Here is a 17,181-nt window from a genome sequence, read left to right as displayed (position 1 = left end):
TAAAGGGACCTCTACTCCTAAAGGAGGGTTCGTTCCACCTACTGCACCATTCGAAGTACTGCAAATGGATTACATCCAGCTGGAGCGCTGTAATAACCTCAAGTATGTCCTAGTGGTGGTGTGTGCTTTCAGTAAATGGGTTGAAGCCTACCCCACGAAGGATAATACAGCACTAACAACAGCTAAGGTGTTACTGAAGGAGTACTTCCCACGTTATGGTGTTTGTAAATTTTTGTGGAATGATAATGGTCTTCATTTCGTTGGGAAAATAGTGGAGCATGTCCTGAAAGGTTTGGGAATACGACAAAAGTTCCACGCTGTATTTCACCCGCAGTCAGCAGGTCTAGTAGAAAGGTATAATGCGACTCTGAAGCTGAAGCTAGCAAAGATCGTGGCATCCACGTCTTTGAAATGGCCGGACGCTTTGCCATTGGCATTGTTGTCTATTAGATCAGTGCCACACTCTCGAACTGGCCTCACACCCTATGAGGTGGTGTTTGGAAGGCCGATGAATATTTGGGGAGTTCCAAAGCCTCGTTTGATACATGATGTGCCTTGTATAATGATGAACGATTATTTGGCACGATTAACAAATGATTTATCTTCTATTTATCAACAGGTTCGAGAAGTGCTCCCCGACAATTCCATTGGAGAGGCTCACAATCTTCATCCTGGGGATTTTGTGATGATCAAGGTGTTTGAGAGATCCAGCAGCTTGGAGCCGAGGTGGCGTGGCCCTGAGCAAGTGCTGCTGGCAACGCGGACGGCTGTGAGGGTCACGAATAAGAAGCGGTGGATACATTCAACGCACTGCCGGCGTGTATCTCCAGATCTGGTGACTACTACTGTACTGTCCGACTACAGAGACATCTTGGACGCGGAGAAGAGCCCAGCTGTTACGCCTCACGAGTCGGAGGGAGCCTTCCCGGACCACACTGTTTCTGGTGGAGTGAAGTACAATCTGCGGCCAAGGAAATAATTTTTTTTTGTATTTTTCATGACTGGTTGGTTACCGTGCTGAGGTTTGTGAAACGGAAGCCGGGAATATCAAGGGGGGGGGATCAGTTCTGGCCAGTGTAGCGACACCCGTCTTGAATCTCGGAGAAAAACTCAACCGCAGCCTCGGTTCTCAGCACCATATTTTTATTTTTTTTAGTTTGCTTTCTTGAGACTTCTGTTCACTGTACCATGGCACCTATGACACTGAGAAATAGAAGACTTTTGGGTGCGGTTCTTTTTGTTGCGACAATAGTGGTGATAGCAGTAATAGCTTGGACTACAGAAAGACTATTTCCTGCACGGGACTATTTACTGCCTACCACTCCAATTCCATCTGAACATTTTCATTTTACTTTGCCCTATCACGAAGAAAGACATAGGCAGACCTATTTGAATAATAGTTTCATTCAGATATTGCATCACACGCACAATAAGACCAACACGTCCAACTGTTGGGTATGTGGGATGTTACCCGGGCATTAGAAGAAGGGAGGAACCCCAATTATTCCTCTTCCTTTCTCTCATAATGGGTCATGCAATGCGTGGTATACTCTTCTCTTTACTTTGAGATGACCAACAAAAGGTGGACTACTTTTCCGACTGAACAAAGTCTGCTACAATGATCGAGATGGTTATCCACAAGCAGAAGGAACTAAGTTCGAGTGGGAAGAATATCGACCGGACAATGTATCTGCACCTCGCATCTTTACTAATCAGAGACTTACAAATATGTCCAGTTTACATGTTATTACTGTCATTGATACGAAAGCAGATCTCTGTATTAGGAATAAGGGGATTATTCTGGTGGGGAGAAGTGAGTGCAATATCACTCTTGCTTTTGATACTCCCAACGGTATTTCATTTGTGGCCTCACGAAACACTTATTTTATCTGTGGTAATAAAGGCTATCATCGTCTTCCTCTTGGATGGTTAGGCACATGTTACATATCCTTTGTATTACCCCCTGTGTTTATTGCCCCACCTATGTATCATAATGATTTTGTATTATATCATGATTTTATTTTGAATAGAGTTAAGAAGACATTGGACATTGATGGGGTTGATCAAACCGACACCTCCCTACAACAATATGTGGATTTTAATTTAGGGTTATTTTCTTTTGTGGGCGCTGCTCTAAATAGCAGGCAAATTAGGCGGTTAACACGTGTTGTGGAGGCAGTTGCTAATGAAACTGTTTCTGCTTTAGGGAATATAACTGAAGAGCTCCAGATTACTAGAATTGTTACGCTTCAGAACCGAATGGTTATGGATGTAGTATTAGCTGATCGTGGGGGTGCATGTCGTATCATCGGAAGTAGTTGTTGTGTTTATGTCCCTGATAATTCGCCTTCTGTGTATGATGCTATTTCTAAAATGCACAAAATTGCCTCTGAAATTCACACTAATGGTACCTGGACTTTTTCAGGTTGGTTTTGGACTCTGCTCAGTACATGGGGTTGGAAACTGTTAACGGTTCTATGTGTGATTATTGGGATATTTTTCTTTTGTTGCCTATGTATTCAATGTGGCCCTACTTTATGTACTGTATGTATTACGGCCTGTATCCCATCCAAACGAGCTATTGCTAAAAATGTACAAATGAGTAATATTGAAGTGAGGCGGATCATGATGATAGATGTCGAGGATGAACATCCGGATTATTTCCATTATGAGGTAGCTTTAGCTAAACGCTAAAAGGGCCGTCTGTCGTAATTTGGCAGCACCTGAGTTAGCGTTTAGCTCAGCTACACGACCTTTTTCATTTAACTTGACTTAAGTACGGGGGCCATTTTGTGTTTTGTGGCTTCCATTTTGTACAAACATGCGGCCTCGTGGTAGAGTGTCCTTTTGTCCTTTATTCATGCCAATGAACCTTCCCTTTGCCCAGCAACAGGCTATTTTTAGCGATGGTCAGTTTCTCGCATGCGCAAACACGATTTCCGGACTAAGAGAGTGGTCATTCTTTAGGAATGTTCCTCTAACTGACCAGTGGTATTAAGCTCCTCCCACATGCTGGCTGTGCGCCAAAAATGTCCTTATATGTACCTAAAACTGTTCAAATGTGTACCGCCTATCTTTTTATTACCTTTAAACTGTATAAAAGAGGTCGCGCACCGATGTTCGGTGTGATACTTCTTGCATTACCGAAGGGTGCTGTAGGAGTGTACCACCACCCCATGGGGTCCTAATAAACTTGTCTCTTTGCATTTTCAGTTTCCGTGCCAATTTCCGTCTATGGTGTTAGAGTGTTTCTGCAGAGTATGTAGGCCTGACAGAACCCGATATCTCACTACACCCACACTGATAGACCACGCCTACAACCTTGGCATCATCCTGGACAGAAAACTCACCGTGAAACGCCAGATCAATGCAGTCTCCTCCACTTCTTTCCACACCCTTTGCATGCTCTGAAAGCTCTTCAGATGACTCCCTGTCAGCACCAGAAAAACTGTAACTCAAGCCCTAGTCACCAGCCTACTGCACAACAACAACACACTCTATGTAGGGAATCACGACCCACCTCTGGAAGAGACACCAGACAATACAGAACTCAGTGGCCAGACTCATCCTTGATCTTCCCAAACAGACCTACTTCACCCCCCACCTCAGGAACCTCTGCTGGCTCCCCTTCCAGAAAAGATGGCAAATCAAGATACTAATACGTGCCAACAGGGCCCTCCACAACTAAGGGCCAGCATACATCAACCACCACCTGATCTTCCACCAGCCCTACAGACAACTGCTCTGTGAGAAGTTGGCCTGGTATATGCTGTCCACTAGTTAAAGTGGGCACCTTGTACCAGTCTAAACAACCCTTATGTTGACTAGGTCAAAGATAACCTTTATTGAAAGCTATCCTAGTAGTAGCTATGGAGAGAAACCTTCAGGCTAAGTCTTGAAGGATTGTTAAGCACCTTGTTTTACCAGAATGCAACCTTATAGTATTGGTTAAATGAAAGGGAAACCACACAGTAGTTATAAAAATATGTATTTTTTATCTATAACGCTGTCTAATATCCTCTACACGAGGACAGAACACGAATCAAATAATACAGTTGCAAAGAGTCAAACATAAGTAGCACAATACACAGTGGGCTCCCGGGGGAGACCAAACTATATACTAAATAAGTGGTATAAGAACCACAACTAGGGACTAGACCTAGTCTAGAAGGTGTAGAATCTCTGGGACCCCAAGGAACCACCCAAGGTGAGTGAGTAGGAACCCCACGGAGGACGGGTGCAGAGTGAGAACACGTACAATTCAATGGGAAAGTCGCGATTGGAAAATTTGAGATTAAGGACCCTTCCCAGCAGATTATGAAGACAACCCTTGGAACTTAAGAGTTGGGAGAGCCACCCAACCCGTGGATACCTTTGTACCAGCGTTACCTATCCCAGAGGAGCCGGGTGCATAGGAAGGAAGTGGCATCGGAAACCCTTGTTATTCTCTATGGATGTCGACAAAGAAATTCTGCTGCTGGAAGCAAGAAAAGTGTGGGGTGGAATCCAAACGTGGATTCTTGATGAGAAAAACCTGAAAGCAGAGAGGACAGGGTCTGGGTCACTTTGGAGTAACCAGAGGCTCGGTAGACGAATGCCCACCGATGTTGGGTGCTTCAGGTGCGTTGACAGTGATCTTGACTCTTCAACTGCGAGGACCGGAAACGTCTAGGACGACCAGGAGCTGGAGGCGAGCTGTCCCACGATGGATGTCGAGTGCTGAAGGGTCAGTGTCTGGCGGGAGCACCAACAAGCCTTGCAGCGGCAAGCAACGCAGAAGGTCAAATTCAGCTGCGATCTGGCCCAGCAAGGACCAGGAGATTCACCACAGCAAGGGGAGTCAGGGCAGGCCTGGAGCAACCAGGCAAGCCCAAATAAGGCGGTGTTGACCCTCTAGTGGACCCACAGAAAGAAAGGCACTGGAGTCACGAGGGGACCTCAGGCGGTTTCACAGGATACCAGCTAGCAGGGCACAGAGTGCGAGGATGCCGGAGTCCTTCTCAGAAAAGATGCGCTGGGGTCAGGACTACAAATTGCCCAATGCATTGAATTGTTGTATGACAGCAGCTGCAAATGAACTCAGTGCACAGGGGTATAGGTATACGGTCCTCAGGGGGGATATCCACCTCAATCTTAGTGAGAGGGCAGCTCAACCTCGGAGACCTTCAGAAATCCACCTCCTGTGTTGCTGGATCCTTCGAAGTCCGCAGAAGCTCAGGATCAGCAAACCGGTCAGATGCGTTATGGTGCCTGCGATTGCAGGGGAGTGACTCCTTCACCCCAAGGGAGATTCTTCTGTTGTCTTGGAGGTCCACAGGGTCCTGCACGGAGCCTGTATGGATCATGGACAGTGGCGAGACTGGGGACGGCAAGGGAAGACGAAGTTGAGCCCAAGAGAGGTCCAGCAAAGTCCAGCGTGTCCAGACGGTCGCAGTGTAGAGGTATCTTATTGCAGAATCTTGTCCACGTAAAATGTAATGTCCTGTAGCCAGATAACCCATTTTATACCCATAGGAAAGGGTAGGACAGATTCTATGGACACTCCTAGGGGAGGGACAGGACAGAGGGGTGGCTACACCCAAGTCCTTTGTCCAGTTTAGAGCCAGAGCAGGAGCAAATGGCTCCCAGAACTGGTTTGAGCTGGACTATGCACAGGAACACCAAATGTGCCCCTGAGCCAGACTTTCTGGCACTGTGACAGTGCACCCTCCCAGCCCCAATACACTAAATCCTGTCTGGGAGGTGGTCACACCTCTCTGTGATAGGATACCTATTGTGCTGCCTTCCCGTGCTCGAGCTTGGCTCATCAGCAGGAGGGCAGACTCATGTCGGTGGCTTGCAGCATCCATTTTGTGCTGTAAGGCTCAAGAAAGTTGGTAACGGTAGACTTAGGTACCCCCAGAACCTTGGTTCTGAGGGGAGGAATCATACCTCCTACACCAGTTACTGGTGTGGAGGTATGATTCCAAGGTGTTTGACACCAAACACAACATACTTCGTAGCAGTCGATTTCCAGAGAGCATTTACCACAAGGTTATAATGCACCTCTACCTATATGTCTGGCAGTAACACACACAGATCCCGGGAGAATGGTCTCCGAAGGCTGTAGAGGGGATCTGCTCATACAGGAGCACCCTCTCACGTAAAACCCAGCACCCTGCCTTCAAGATGGATAAGGCCTTCTTTGGGGGTGACTTATAAGTAAGGCCCCCGTAAGGCCCCCTGTTTTCCGTTTTTACTGATTTTTACAGATAAATACAGACAGAAAAACATTTATTTTCTTGCCTGTATTTATTTTGAAATGTGGATAAAAACAGAATTTGGCTGCTTTTAGAGCGATTCTAAATACACTTTGCCTTGACTGCTAGGCCACTAACTGTGTTGATTGAAAGGTAAGGGGGGTTAAAAAAAGGAATTTTAGTAAAGATGCTTTAACAGCAGTAGATATGCACAAGGCTAATACTTAAATGTGCATATTCTCATATAAGTGCATTGATTTATTTTCTGCAGGTGTGCATATCACTGAAACCTGGCAGGCATTCAAGCATAACAGCATATTTATTGGTTAAATAAATGTGGAAATATACCGGTTTCAGCTTTATTTTTATCCGCAAAACTCGTAATAAATATGGATAAATACAGAGAAAGTTGACAAAAAATAAATATGAATAAATACAGACGGAAATGTCCAAAAAATAAATACCATAAAACCGGAAGCCCTACTTATAAGGTTTTACGTGTAGTGATATATGTAGATATAGTGAACCTATATCTCTCGTAAGTGGTGCAAGCACTTGCTTACACAGGCTGCAGTAGCAGACCTGAGGTTCCATTTTGCATGGCCCCTCATGGGTGGCATAATGCATGCTGCAGCCCATGGGAGGCCTCTGTGGTACCTATGCCCTAGGTACATGTGTACCATATACTAGGGACTGATAAGGGCACCCCAGTATCCAATCTGGAGTTGTACCAAAGTACATACATATCAATTTAAGGGAGAAAGCAGATAGGCTGGGGTCCTGGATATCAGGATCCCAGCCAGACTAGTCAAAACAGTGGTTGCAAAAAGCAAAAAGTGGGGGTAACCATATGAAGCAGATCCTACTTTCCTACATCCCCCCCAAACAAAAGGAGTTTAGACTAACCTTGCTCAGTTGAGTCTTCATGTTCTAAGTGGAAATATCTGGGGAGTCCATCTGTATTGGCATGGTTACTCCCAGGTCTATGTTACACTGTATAGTCCATCCCCTGTAGGGAAATGGACCACCCCAAAAGTTTGGGTTTTCACCCTTCATCTGTTTTAGCCACAAGAGGGGCTTGTGGTCAGTCTGAACAATGAAGTGAGTTCCAAACAAGTAGGGCCTCAACTTCTTCTGAGACAAAACCACAGTAAAGGCTTCCCTCTCAATAGCAGACCAACATTTCTCTCTGGGGTCAGCCTTCTGCTAATGAAAGTTACTGGCTGATCCTGACCCTCTGCGTTCAATTGTGATAACACAGCCCCTACCCCCAACCCAGATGCATCAGTTTGAACAATGAATTGTTTGGAATAGTCAGGACTCTACAGAATGGGAGAAGTGCACAAGGCGTGCTTGAGCTCATCAAATGCCTTATGACAGCTAACTGTCCATTGAACTTTCTTGGGCATTCTCTTTGATGTGAGATCATTCAAGGGAGTCACTGTGGACCCATAATCCTTTACAAATCTTCTGTAGTATCCAGTCAGGCCCAAGAACGCTCTGACCTGAGTCTGGGTAGTTGAAGCACCCATTCCATGATGGTCTGGATTTTGGTCTGCAATGGTTGCACCTGGCCTCCACCCACAAAGTGGCCCAGGTACACAACCGGACTCTGCCCTATCTGGCACTTAGCAGCCTTGATAGTGAGGCCTGCCTTTTGCAGGGCCTCCAAAACATTTCTGAGCATTTTGCTATTCCTGGCTAGCCTCAAGGTTTTTGGATGCCTTCTTCATATACTCAGCCATCCTGGAGCGGAGACCAAGTACATGGTCCAAAATATCTTGTTTGGGAGGTTTGAGAAGTACCTCCCATCCTTCCTTCACCAAACACAGTGGACCCCTAACTGGGTGACCAAACAAAAGTTCAAAAGGGCTGTAGCCAAACCCCTTCTGTGGCACCTCTCTGTAGGCAAAGAGAAGGCAGGGCAACAGAACATCCCATTTTCGCCTGAGCTTTTCTGGGAGCCCCATGATTGCGCCGTTTAGGGTTTTGTTGAACTTTTCAACCAAACCATTGCATTGAGGATGGTAGGGTGTGGTGAACTTGTAGTTGACACCACACTCTTTCCACATTGCAGTTATGTAACTAGACATACAGTTTGTACCTCTGTCTGTAAAGACCTCCTTAGAAAAATCCACCCTGGAGAAAATCCCCAAGAGGGCCCTTGCCACCACAGGTGCTGTGGTGGTCCTATTGGGAATAGCTTCTGGATACCTGGTAGCATGGTCCACCACCACCAGGATGTAAGAATGTCCAGATACTGTTGGAGGGTTCATGGGACCAATGATGTCAATTCCAACCCTCTCAAAGGGAACCCCCACCACAGGTAGTGGTATCAGGGGGGCTTTGTAGTACCACCAGCCTTACCACTGGCTTGGCAAGTGATACAGGAGTGACAAAACTCCTTTGTGTCCTCTGACATATGAGGCCAGTGAAAGTGAGGGACAAGCCTGTCCCAAGTCCAGCTTTGCCCTAAGTGTCTTGCTAGGAGAATGTCATGTGCTAGGGTGAGTAGGAAGCCCCTAAACTTCAGAGGTATAGCCAACATCCTGGTGGCACCAGGCTTGGGGTCTCTATTTATTTATTTTATTTATTTATGCAATTTTTTAAAGCGCTGCAATTACCCAGGGGTGTCTCGGCGCTGTGAGCTATGTTTGATATGACTAATGTGAGATTACTGAAACATTCCTTTGTAAGCTTTCCAATTAGTCTGAAACATTCCTTTATAAGCTTTCCAATTAATCAGACTATTGAGAGAACAACCATGTCTTTAGTTGCTTTCTAAAGATAGTCAGAGTGGAACTGGTTTTTATAGTAAGGGGAAGAGAGTTCCACAGTTTTGCAGCTGCGATGGTGAAGCATCTGTCTCCCCAGTTGACTCTCCTCGTTCTGGGTATATTAATCAGATGAGCAGTATTTGAACGAAGCGTTCTGGGAGTTATGAGTGGTTTAAATGAATTCCTGAGGAATTTAGGTCCAGCGTTGTTAATTGCCTTATAGACGATACAAAGGGACTTACATTTTGTGCGACTTCTAATCGGGAGCCAATGCAGTTGTTTCAGGTGTCCAGAAACAGAGCTGAATTTTGAAATGCCCAGTAAAACTCTGGCTGAGGCATTCTGTATCATTTGAAGTTTAGAGATGACCTTTTCTTGTGCATTGAGGAGGAGGGCATTACAATAGTCAGTGCGTGAAAACACCAATGTAGAAATTAGAGTTTTTCCTGCTGTTTTAGGGAGATATGGAAGGAGTTTCTTGATTTTCCGTAGGGTGTTAAATGATGATGAAACTACAGAGTTCACATGATGGTGAAAAAGGAGTTTGTCATCAAAAATGACTCCTAAGTTTCTGACTTTACTGACTGGTTCAGGTGGAGTGCGCATTTCCTCCGGCCACCATAAGGGGGACCACATAGGCTGGATCTTACCAAACAGCATTACTTCAGTCTTAGTAGAGTTCAATTTTAGACAGTTAGAAGACATCCAACTGCTAATGGCCCTCAGGCCGTCTTTGAAGTTTGCTGCTATTGTAGGACCGTCTCTGTGTACAGATAGTACCAACTGTGTATCATCGGCATATGTTGTTAGGTTGATGTTGTAGGCTTTTATCTACCGTCTGAATACAGGAGTCTCTCATCCCAATAGATCTTGTGGGAACCACTGTCATTCCCTGCAGCCTCAGCAGCAGCTTGCTATCTGAGGGGTTCAAGAGAGGGGCAGGGTTGCTGCTCCTGACCCAGATCTGCCCTAGAAGGTCCCCAAAAACTCAACCTGACCAGGTTCAAGTTCATCTGGGACAGTTCCTTCTGCAGGACTGGAGTCATCTTCCTCAAAAGACTGACTCTCACTTTGAGCCTGGGGGAGAAGACAGAGTCTTACCCCTCCTGCTCCTCTTCTTGGAAGGCCCCTGGTCCATCTTTTCAGGATCCAGGGCCTGTTCAGTGATTAACTGTTTGGCCTGTGACCTGGTCACAGCAAACATTTCTGCAGTGATGCCCAACATTGCTGGATGAGTCCTGAATTCCACTTCAGCCCAAGCTGAAGTCTCCAAATCATTGCCCATCAAGCATTACGCAGGGAGGTCTATACTTACCACAACCTTCTTAGGGCCAGTTACCCCTCTCCATGTGAAATTAACAGCTGTCAAGGAATGCTCTGTCCTGACATTGCTAGCACTGGCCACTTGGTACAACTCACCAAGTATGATCTGGTCAGAGTGCACAAGATCTTTGGTCACCATTGTGACACTTGATCCTGTGTCCCTGTATGCCATGGCCTCCTTATCATTTATTAAAGGCTGTTGTCTGTATTTGCCCAGTTTACTGGGACTAATAAATAAGGGGGCAATATCCATGCCTCCATCACAGACTAGAACAGCCTGAGCAGGAGTCCTGACTAGGTCAGAACCCACCTCAGAGCCCAAGGTTAACCCCTTGAATCCCTTGTTATGTGTACCACTGCTTGAAACTGTGCTAGGGGGAGCAGGTGCCTTAGGGGCAGTGGTGGTAGGAGTGGAATCCTTGGCCCTTGGACAAGGGGCATCTTTTGTCCAATGGGTTTTTTCTTTACAGATTTGACACCAAGGTTTCCTCTTGCCTTTTCCCCTGTTGGATTGTGACTATCCCCCCCCGAATGCAGGCTTTTGGAGCCCTGATGAAGAAATTCTATCTTTCTTTTTGTCCCCACCCTTATCTGAGTTCTTAGAGTCTGGCTTCTTTTGGTCACTACCATTGGTCTGGTTTTTTTTTGCTTCACCGTGGTTCTGACCCACTTATCTGCCTTCTTTCCCAAGGAAAAGGAGAAGTCAGATCAGAGTCAACGAGGTACTGGTGCAACAAATGGTTTTGGCAACTATGAAGGATCTGCTCCCTCATAATCAAGTTGTACAATCCCTTAAAATCATTCACCTTGCTACCAAGTATCCAGCCTTCCAGAGCCGTAATGGCACAATCAAAAAGTCTACCCAGTCCTGAGTCTGTGTCTTCTGGGCGTCTCTGAACTTAATCCTGTACTGTTCAGTGGTTAAGCCAAACCCTTTAATGAGAGCACTCCTCAGGATGGAATAGTTATCAGCATCCTCTTCTCTAACAGTGAGGAACTTATCTCTACCCTTGTCAGCAAAGGAGAGCCACAAGATAGCTGCCCACTGCTCTTGGGGAACCCTCTGCACTTTTCGGGCCCTTTCCAAAGCAATTATCCATTTCTGGATGTCATCCCCTACATAGAAAGGGGGGGAAATCTTGCTCAGGTTCCTATGATCAAAGGTCTGTTGTATTGTATTGTATCTATACTTATATAGCGATACTGCCACCCTTCGGGTATCTGTTTCCTAACTCTAAGGACACTGTAGCTGCCACCAGTGCCAACTGCTGTTGCCTGAGCCTAAACTTAGCTTTCTCAAGCTCTAGAAGTTGGCAGTCCCTGCCATAAGAGTTGTCCCTCTTGCTAGAAACAGAGGTCCTTATAGAATGTCTAGAATGATCTGACTCAACAGAGGGAGACCTAGATCTCCTTGGTAAACTCTGCACTCTCCCTTGAGGAATAAAGTAATGTCATCTTGACCCTCTTCTTCTTCTTTCTCCTGGGGATATGAGTTGTTCAGGGATGGATCATTTTGATCCTCCTGCCCAGGGTTGGACTCTAGGTCATAGAAGGTGTCCCCTCCTGACCTATCTTCTTCCCCTGTACCACCCACTCTATCCTGCTCATCTTACCCAGGAGTCTTCCTAATGTCATCTAGCTGTAATGCATCTATAAGATGATGAGTGTTGGCATTTCTCCCTGTCTTCAGCTTCCTAGATACATACATGGCTTTTAATTCAGTGAATGCAAAGTCATCATATTTAGTCAGCAGGATGCCACCAGTGGCATTCTCGTTTAAAAAGCATAACTAGTGAGGTGTGGTGTAGGCACCTATCTAACCCAGTGGGAACTAAAAGCTCTCAGGTTGGAGAAAGAGTGTGCCAGACCCTTGACTTACCCAACCCCAAGTTCAGTAGAACTTACTATCTTAAGCTAGTATTATATGTTCCTAGATACTAGTGGTTTTTCAGTTAAGTAATACAAAATATGTATCTGGCAAAACAATGCAGGCTTTAATCCCAACCGCCGATGAGAAAAAACAAGGACCCCATGAACAATGGATAGTTCAATTCCTAGGACAGGGACTTAAATGGTACTCACAGTTATATCTATGTTAGGGATATTTTTATCTCTTTTTAATCAATTTAGTTTCAAAAATAGTTGTTTCTTATTCTTTTTTGTAGACATCCGACCTTTTCGTGATATCGTTTATTTTAAAATGAATAAGACATCGCTGCACATTCGGTGCACCGCATTTTTATCAGGTAATTCCTTTTCGTCATTGTGGTTTATCCGTTTTCAATGAACATGTATAATACCACTGTATCAACATCTATTGGGATAGATTAATGTTAGCTACTTCATTTTTATAACCAGTCTCAGTTTATCGGTCCGCTAATATCAGTTCAAATTTTGGAGCATGATGATTGCTCACACTGTTACCGAACAGTCTCTTTATGATCTTATTGAATTATTAACCTTGACTTATTGCTTTCAATTGCATGATTCACGAGTCAAAATCTCGATCATTTTTTATTTTTAAATGGAACTATACATATAGCTTATAGAAACAGCAGCGTGTACATTAATGATGATTAGACCCCATTATGTAGGTCCCTAATAATGGTGATACATACACATTTTTTTCAGCCATTTATTATAATCAAGAACATCCACCAACTATGGAGTTGCAGGTTTTAATCCCTAGGAACTCATCACATTGAAACAGGATCTGTGAGGGATTGGCTACTTATTCTCTATCTTATTGTTTCTTGACTATATAATGTTACAGGCCTTTACATCTAATAGGCCTCTTTCACTAAGGTTCATTTTTGAGCACTCAGATATAGCACCATAGATAAATATAAAATTGTAATGTGTGATACATAGGAAGACCGTCAGATTATGTACATAGATTGTTGCTACTGATACACATTGTGTTTTTTAAGATATATGTAAAAAGAGATACAAATTGTTTAAATAGATGTTTTTCTTGAGAAAATATGTCAAGATACGGTTAACCATTTGTGAAATCTGAGTATGTTCTCTTTTTTATTTTTTTATTTTTAGATAATTGTGTGGCTTTCCTGAAGAAGGCGTTGTATACGCCGAAACGCGCCTCAAGTTAATAAAGTACATATTGTTTCATTTTTTAAATGTTTTGTATAAATATCATTTGTTTAGATAATATGCGAAGAAATTATTAAAATGGTAACAACTTTGAATATATTTTTTCTGTCTTCCTTGGTTTTCTTAATGTTATAGATACTGTGTATATTTGCTTTATTGACATTGCCTAGGAGTTTAATCTCAACCGCTGAACACCAATGTGAGAAGTTGGCCTGATATAGGCTGTCCACTAGTTAAAGTGGGCACCCTGTACCAGTCCAAACAACCCTTATGGTGATTAGCTCAAAGATAACCTTTTCTGAAAGCTATTCTAGTGGTAGCTATGGAAAGCAGCCTTCAGGATAAGTCATGAAGGAATGTTAAGCACCTTGTTTTACCAGAATGCAACCTTATAGTATTAGTTAAATAAAAGTGAAACCACACAGTAGTTATAAAAATATGTATTTATTATCTAAAACACTCTCTAGTAACATCTACACGAAGATAGAACACAAATCAAATAATACAGTTGCAAAGAGTCAAACATAAGTAGCACAATACACAGTGGGCTCCCGGATGAGATCAAACAATATACTAAATTAGTGGGATAAGAACCACGACTCGGGACAAGACCTAGTCTAGAAGGTGTAGAATCGCTGGGACCCCAATGCACCACCCAAGGTGAGTGAGTAGGGTCCCCACGGAGGACGGGTGCAGAGTGAAAACACAACTGTGTGCTCCGTACTATTCTATGGGAAAGTCGCGGTTGGAAAATTAGAGATCAAGGACCAGGGGCTCGGAGATGAATGCCCACCGATGGTGTGTGCTTCAGGTGCGTTGACGGTGATCTTGACTCTTCAGATGCGAGGACCCAGAGACGTCTAGGATGACCAGTAGCCGGAGGCGAGCTGTCCCACGATGGATGTCGAATGCTGAGGGGTCGGTGTCTGGCTGGAGCACCAACAAGCTTTGGCAGCGGAAAGCAACGCAGACGGCCAAATTCGGTGTCAATCTGGCCCAGCAAGGACCAGGAGACTCACCACAGCAAGGGGAGTCAGGGCAGGCCTGGAGCAACCAGGGGAGCCCAAATAAAGCAGTGTTGACCCTCAAGTGGACCCACAGGCCGAAGGCATAGGAGTCGCAAGGGGATCACAGACGGTTTCACAGGATACCAGCTAGCATTGCACAGAGTACGAGGATGCCAGAGTCCTTCTCAGAAAAGAAGCGCTGGGGTCAGGGCTACAATTGGCCCAATGCAAGAAATTGTTGCACGACAACAAGCATGTGCAGCTGCAAATTAACGCAGTGCACAGGGGTAGGGGTATACACTCCTCATGAGGGATATCCGCCTCAATCTTAATGAGAGGGTAGCTCAACCTCGGAGACCTTCAGAAACTCACCTCCTGTGTTGCTAGAGTCTTCGGAGTCCACAGGAGCTCGGGATCAGCAAGCTGGTCAGATGCATTATGGTGCCTCTGTTTGCAGGAGAGTGACTCCTTAACCCCAAGGGAGATTCATCTATTGTCTTGGAGGTCCAGAGGGTCCTGCACAGAGCCTGTATTGATCACGGAGAGTGGCAAGACTGGGGACAGCAAGGGAAGACGAAGTCGAGCTCAAGGGAGACCCAGCGAAGTCCAGCGTGTCCAGATGGTCAAAGTGTAGTGGTATCTTATTGCAGAACCTTGTCCATGTAAAATCTAATGTCCTGTAGCCAGGTTACCCATTTTATATCCATGGGAAAGGGTTGGACTCGAGCTTGGCTGAGCAGCAGGAGGGCCGACTCATGTCGGTGGTTGGCAGCATCCATTTTGTGCTGTAAGGCTCGAGAAAGTTGGTACCGGTAGACTTAGGTACCCCCAGAACCTTGGTTCTGAGGGGAGGAATCATCTTCTACACCAGTTACTGGTGTGGAGGTATGATTCCAAGGTGTTTGACACCATACACAACATACTTGTTGCAGTCGTTTTCGATGCATCATTTACTGCAAAGTTATAATGCACCTCTACCTATATGTCAGGCAGTATCACACACAGCCCAGGAGAATGGTCTCCGAAGGCTGCAGAGGGGCTCTGCTCATACAGGCACACCCGCTCACATAAAACCAAGCACCCTGCCTTCAGGACTGATAAGGCCTGCTATAGGGGTGACATAGGGTTTTAGGTGTAGTGATATATGTAGATATAGTGAACCTATATCTCTCGTAAGTGGTGCAAGCACCAGCTTACACAGGCTGCAGTAGCAGACCTGAGGTTCCATTTTGCATGGCCACTCATGGGTGGCATAATACATGCTGCAGCCCATGGGAGGCCTCTGTGGTACATTGTACCATTTACCAGGGACTGATAAGGGAAACACAGTATCCAATCTGGAGTTGTACCAAAGTACATATATATCAATTTAAGGGAGAACGCAGATAGGCTGGGGTCCTAGATAGCAGGATTCCAGCCAGACTAGTCAAAACAGTGGTTGCAAAAAGCAAAGTGGAGGTAACCATCAGAAGTAGATCCTACTTTCCTACATTCGCTCTGCCTACCTCGCCCTCACACACACTCCCCAAATCTGCCAAAGCTACAGGGGAGGACAATCCTTCTCCTACCTCGTCCCCCCAGTCCTAGAACGACCTTCTCCTTTACCTCTGAGCATCATCCTCTCTTCCAGAATTCTGAAAGGTACTCAGTACCTGGCTCTTTGATCCCAGCAAGACCTAGCGTCTGGATACCCTCTCGGTGATTAGCCATGTTCTATAAATCAAAGTTGATTGATTGATTGAAATGGGAAGACGTACACAGAGTAAGGCAAATCTTTATGTATTCCAGTGCAAGATTATTTAGCAGATTATGCTATGAAAATAGTTGCATTTAATTTCCCTTGGTTCTTTTTGTCCCTATTTGTATGTATGGCCCAGGAAAAGGTGTCTTATAACTTCTAATAACATTGTCTGTTTAATTGTGTTTGCCCGAAGATCAATCACGGACCTATGACAAGAAAATCTTTGTCGAAGCTAAAACTCAGTTTTTTTCTTGCAGAGACACCACAAATCAAGGAATCAGGAAAATAAGTCAGAGGCTGCCCAAACGAAATGGCACATTTGCTGAAATTCAAGCCAGACATAATGTACAAATGATCTTTATTTGTATTGTTCCATGCTGATATTCCTTTCGCAAAAATAAGTCATGTATGTGTGTACTAATATTGGTCGGAAACAAATGTTCTAGAAAATAAACAAGTCTTGTGGAATGTTTTAGCTACTGAGGTATCATTCACACTTGCGAAATTTAATTACAAAGGAGTTTTTTCCCCTTTGCACATCCTCATATTATTTTTCTCAGAAAATCCAACTTTCATTTCCAGCTATTAAATGTGTTGTAACTCTTTTTAGGTTTCGCCTGGGGCACGGAGCTTTAGCTCCGCCCCCAGGAGAAATCTTATGTCTCTACAGTGTACTGCTTAGTCCCGCCCTCTGTTCCATTGGCTAGCTCCATAAATGGAGGCTAGCCATTGGAACAGAGATCTGTCCGTCATGGCCGGACCAGATTCGTGGGCGTTCCTGCATTTTTTTTGCTCTCCACCCTTTTTGCATCGTCATTGGGCGGTGGGCGGAGTTTCGTTTTTTAAAAAATGTGTTTGTATTCGTCATTTCATGCTGACCACGGCCGCCGGAGGAAGTCCAGGTCCAGGTGAGTGCTGGCCGTTCCCGCCGCCCCCCCTCCCGCCCGCTGTCCTGTGCCCGTTCCCGCCCCCCCCTCCCGCTG

Source organism: Lissotriton helveticus, chromosome 5_1, assembly GCF_964261635.1.
Source record: "Lissotriton helveticus chromosome 5_1, aLisHel1.1, whole genome shotgun sequence".
In the NCBI taxonomy this organism is placed as follows: domain Eukaryota; kingdom Metazoa; phylum Chordata; class Amphibia; order Caudata; family Salamandridae; genus Lissotriton; species Lissotriton helveticus.
This window is presented reverse-complemented; position numbering follows the sequence as displayed.